This window comes from Haliotis rubra, unplaced genomic scaffold (assembly GCF_003918875.1).
Source record: "Haliotis rubra isolate DU_JTF1 unplaced genomic scaffold, ASM391887v1 Scf532, whole genome shotgun sequence".
NCBI lineage: Eukaryota > Metazoa > Mollusca > Gastropoda > Lepetellida > Haliotidae > Haliotis > Haliotis rubra.
In genome coordinates this window covers 515,716-521,715 of record NW_025767227.1, presented here as the reverse complement: position 1 = coordinate 521,715, position 6,000 = coordinate 515,716, and positions in this window count along the sequence as shown.

Here is a 6,000-nt window from a genome sequence, read left to right as displayed (position 1 = left end):
ATAGTGAAAATCGGTTTGAGGACTATCCACTGTCATCAGTTAATGTATGAAGGACTCGTAGGAAACAATGACAAAGAGGGCCAATCTTACCTTTTCTATACAGTCCTTGGTGACCTTTCTTCCAGACGTCGGACAGTTTTCTGGCGTGCTCCTTGATGTGAGTGTCTGCTGCCCTCATCTTCTTAAGGCTGCACGCTTCTGCTATTTGCTCACATAGTTCATCACTGACAGACACTCCAATGAAGTCGGCAACCATTCTGATGTTTTTAACAGGATCCTAAAATCAACCAAACAAGCGTTGTCATCCAGAACAAATGTTGTAAAGAGTACTTGTCCTTGAACAATTAGCAGTACTATTGCCGTTGGAAACATAGATTTATGGATAGTCCAGTATACTAAAGGTAAAGGAATGTGTAAATAACAAATAAGTCCCAGTAAAGTTAACTAAAGGTATAGAACGAGAACTAATGACGTACCTTCTAAATATAACCAGATTGTTAAACGGCAAATGCAAGCTAACAACACACTCTCCACTTTTCTCAAACCCTGTGACAGCAGCACGTCAAAACTGGCAGACAGACGAAAATATGTACTCATGTTATTTTACATGATCAAGAAATTGATGATCGATGTTGATGCCCTGGATACGGTGTTATAGGCAATATCACACGCATCATATCAATGGGCAACTCACAACAGATGACATGCACAGGACGCAGTTATATGTGAATATCGAGTGTATTTAGATGTCATCCGTTACTGTGATCTATCACCGTTGTTTACATTCAGATCTTCAAACCGTGTACCTAACAAACCATTTTGACCATCGACATAAGGCATCTTGGTCAACTACAAACCTTTTTCAAGTTTTCATAAAACAGTGTCAACATTGGCAAGTCCGGGTTGTCCTGTTTCACTTGCAGCCAATCCTTCACGTAGTCGACATAATCCCCACCACAGCTCACTGAAATTTTGGAAGGAATATACATTTATATGCATATAAAGATAATGGCACAGATGATGCAGCGATGTAGCGCAATATTTAAAGCCAACATTCAGGTCGGAGAAATAAGTTCACATGACATCAGCATCTGAAAGCGTGTAAATACCCATTCAGACACAACGTATCTGATCACAGCATCTCAACTCATATGTACACAGTAGAACTTCAGAGCATTGTTTTCAACATATTTTATTCACAGAGAAAGAGATTAGGAACAAGTTCTCCAACTTAGAATACCTTCTCCTTGGTATGTACATAGATAATGTAGATTCCCGCAATTAAAGATGACAGATAGTAGACAAGAAAGTAGAATAAGTAAAAAGAGATAAGATCTTATACAGAATTATATCAATATGCTATACAAATCGCTTTGTCTCACTAATGAACGATTGCACTAACTTGAATACATTTGTATTTCCCCATTATGATATGTCCGCACGTCCTTCTAACAAAAGTTTAAGGTCAACTGAAATATCTGCTGATGAACAAATGCGCTTAACAGATAACACAAAGTTAACTCTCTGTTGTTTATACAATGGACGTTCAAACAGATAATGATACGAGTCCTCAATGAAATCACAACATATATACAAATGGGATCAGTTTTCAATCCAACTCTGTACAAATCAAAGTTCAAACAACTAACAGAATAACGCATCTTAGTATGAATAATATCTAATTTTCTTTTACCACACGAATAATGCTGAGGTGCTTATGCATGGTTATCAGTTATACATGATTTAAAAGTTGAAACACTTTTTGAATTACGAACGGTGGTTGGCAAATTGTTTCAAGAGCATATTGTAGATGGAAAGAAGGATTCTTTTGAATGTTTAAGTCTTGGAATAGGAATCGATATATTTAGAGAACTGCGTAGATTATACTTTGATTTAGAACCAACATTCAAGGGAAGCAGTTCTTTTAGATATGGAGGAGCCATTTCATTTTGAATTTTATTTATTAAACATAGTTTTCGTTTTCTACGACGAACTTGTCATGTTTCCCATCCAGTTTCAAAATACAGAAATTCACATGATGTATATTTTGGTAAACCAGTAACTATTCTCGCTGCTTGTAATTGAATCTGTTCTAGTTTGTTTATTTGTTCAAGAGTACACCCGTCCCAGACTTCACATGCGTATTCAAGATGCGGCCGAATGGACATGGTATAGATCTATAGAGTACCCCTACACAATACACATCTTAATAGTCGCATGGAGGTAACCATTTTAAAACTTTTTGTATCATATTTTAAATATGGCCAGCCCAATTTTCCATTGTGGGTAAGGTTAACTCCAAGATGTTTATGATTATCAACAAATTTAATATCAACACCATCAAAGTAAAGATGTTGTATATTGATACCAATTTTCATCGAGAATAGGAAAGCTTCCGTCTTTTCTTGGTTGTACTTATTTAGCCATCTTTTACCCCAAATATTTTACTTACATAAATTAGCATTTAGATTCATTTCAATAATCCTGCTATCTGGTGAAGAGTAACCCAAAGACGAGTCATCAGCAAATAGACGCGTTAAGCAATCTAATTCATCTGCTATATCATTTATGTATACAATGAATAAAAAAAAGGGCCAAGCACTGACCCCTGTGGGTCACCAGCGCTTAGAGTCCTCAGCTTGGAAACTGACCCACTGACAAATACACTCTGACTGCGATTACTTATGGAACTAGCTAACCATGCCAACAGCTGTCCGCTTACACCATAGTTTTCAAGTTTCAACCGTAATACTCTGTGCCGGACACGATCAAACACTTTTGATATATCGCACAATACCATACAAATTTGTTTCTTTTTTATCCAATGATTCACAACCCGATGGTATATTTCAATTACTGATGTACAGCGGACTGTCCCGGTTGAAAACCAGACTGATATTTATACATGCTTGTTAGCATGAAAATAATTATACAGGTGTTTGAAGACAACTCTTTCAAAATACTTTACCATCACAACTTATAAGGGATGGAAGCTAAAGTTGGATCGCTTTTTTTGAAGGGAGGCGTGACATTGGCAACGTTCCACTCAGAAGGGTACACGCATGTTTGCAAAGACATATAAAACGTTACTTATTGAGTGTACAACGTGTTTCAACAGTTGATGACTTAATCTGTCACGACCGGACGCCTTTTCACATGTACACATCTGATGACATCTTCAATTTCAAATTTGGATATAGATAGGGTGTCAAAATTGCGCCTGTTCGTTTATTGAAAATGCTGGACATGCATTGTTTTCATCCATTGTTGAAATAGATTGGAAATACTCATTCAGTCTTTCAGCTTTTTCACAGTAAGAGAAACAAGATGGACTTTCATGATCATCATTAGATGTAAAAGGGGTATGCAGGTATTCGCGCCAGACTGTGTTATGAGATAATGAAGTAGCTTCCAATATGAACTTTGCTTTCAGCATATGAATCTAGGAGAAAATTGTCTTAATTAGCAAAAAGTTTTCCTTCGCATAATATTTCATGTTATTGACTTTTGACGTTGCTTTTGAATTTTGTAATATCAGTGTTATTGGAGACCTCCAACTCACGGACAGGTACCAAACCTAATTATATTACCTTTGATGAATGCACAGATACGGAGTTTGTTCCGTTACCTGAAGATTACGTCACCGATGATATAAACTCAGAAACAGCGTTTTAATAACATCGGGGTACTTTCTCAAGTGGTAATAGAGACAAATGTGTAAATGAATACTATGTAAAATGCATCAATTAAGAATAGTAAATGGAAGGGTTGGTCAAGATAGAGTTATTGGTAAATTCACATTATGTAATACAAATGGCCAGAGTATTATTGACTATATCTTAGTACCTCTAGGGATGTACTAATCACGTCCTTTTCATTTGGTAATCCTACAGAATTTTCTTATCATAATCCTCTTCAAGCAGTTGTTAGTTTAAAATGTGACTTATTGTCAAATGTTTCTGCATACGCTAAACCTACTGACAGGTGGAAAGAATCGAGACCACCTGAATTTATGTCAGTATTGAAAAGTATTTATTCGGACGACGAAGAAGGTCGGTGGAAGAATTGGACTCGGATATTACAGCTGATGAAATCTCTGTTCACATAAAATTGCTTAAAGATTCTAAGGCTGCGGGGCATGATGGTAATATAAATGAGATTCTCAAAGCTGGGTGTTGTAAACTATTGGATACATTTGTCTTATTGTTTAATAAGATTATTCATACAGGTATTTTCCCTACCCTCTGGACCCTTGGTGTTATGGTACCGATTCATCTAAAAGGTAGTATCTCCGTAGCTGATAACTATAGAGGTATCACTCTGCTCTCTTGTCTCGGAAAAGTTTTCACTAGTATTTTAAACAGTAGACTCAAGACATGGTGTGATGTTTATGGGATAATAATAAAGGAGCGGGTTGGTTTTAGTGAGAAATACAGCAGTACATATTGTATATTCCTAAGATATATAATCTTATCAATATATCACTTAATAATGGCACAAAATTTTATTGCGCCTTCATCGACTTCGTAAAGCTTTTGACCTCACAAATAAATTATACAGTTTTGGTGTAAGCACTAGATTTTTTAAACTTGTCCGCATGAAGGAAGCAAATGTACTGTAAGTCCCCATGGTCCCTAGTAGGTGATTTTCAGCTGTTGGCAATCTATATTTTATGTTGTAGTCATCTATAGTTAAAAACAGTTTTAAATAACTAGTTTTAATTTCGTCTCTGTGATAATCTAGTTGACTGTCCTTCGTAGACAGGTCTATTTTACTATTACTTACTATGTATACTAATCAATTGTTACGATATGAAATATTGCCGATGTGACGTTAAATAATAACAAACTATTTACAACAATGTTAAGTCTTGTGTTAAAGCAGTGAATGATTATTATTCCTTCTTCAGTTATGATTTCGGAGTTAGACAAATTCGCGGAGCAGACCCTGGGAGTGTTTATACCTCCAGCCCGACAGCAAAAGTCAGAAACAAAACCCAAACCACCTTCAGTCAGACAGCATCGATTAAGCCCAACTTTCACAGCAGCAGGTCACAGAGTTTATACCATGCAGCATGTTGGAACATAGAAACACGCATTCAGGAACAAGTACGTCAGAGGATATAAGCTCATTTTTCAGGAAGCAGCACATCAGTGCATGTAAACCCACATTCAGGCAGAATACGTCAGGATCTTAGTAAACCTAGGCTCAATATTATTCGTTACATTGCTATACTGAATCTAACAAACCCTGGTAGAAGGTCGCATCAGGTAACCTTTGAGCGACCTATGACCGTCCTGTTAAACACGAGACGGCAGAACGGATTTAACCAATCAGACAACAGCTACTATTTAGGGTTCGGCGGGACTTACAAACTGTTTTTTGGATTTTATCTTTCGCGGTCGCTGACACTGATCTCTCAAGAAACGAAAATCCGCATAAAGCACAGATAATAGATCTGGAGTTTATACGCTTTTGGTTTGCTGATGATATGTTTACTATTAGTTTATATTTCCGCAAGATGGCATCGCTATTTTCTGCGACTGTTTACTCACTGTTATGAATAATGGCGTCATCCGTGTGTATCACTCGGAAGCGATCGTGCGGATAATAGCGTTCGGAATCGTTTGAGTTCAAACGTTTTCGAGGTAAAAGTCCAAATGGTACGAGCGAATGTTAACATTCGCGATTTGGTAAGCAGTGTTCTGATTTTGTCAACTGAAAATGTTAGCTGCAGCGACCTTCTGCTTCTCTTGTCTGATTGGTTAAATCCGTTCGGCCGTCTCGCGTTTGGTTGAACATTCATAGGTCGCTCAAAGGTTAGCATGACGCGACGTTCTACAGTTGTTTTAGACTCAGAATAGCAGTGTAACGAATAATACTGAGCCTAAGTTTACTTAGACTAAATACGTCAGAGCTTTAAACCCACATTGTCACTATAGTTCACCCGGGCCTTTAAACCTACATCCAGGAAGGAGCATGTTAGTATTGAAACCCATC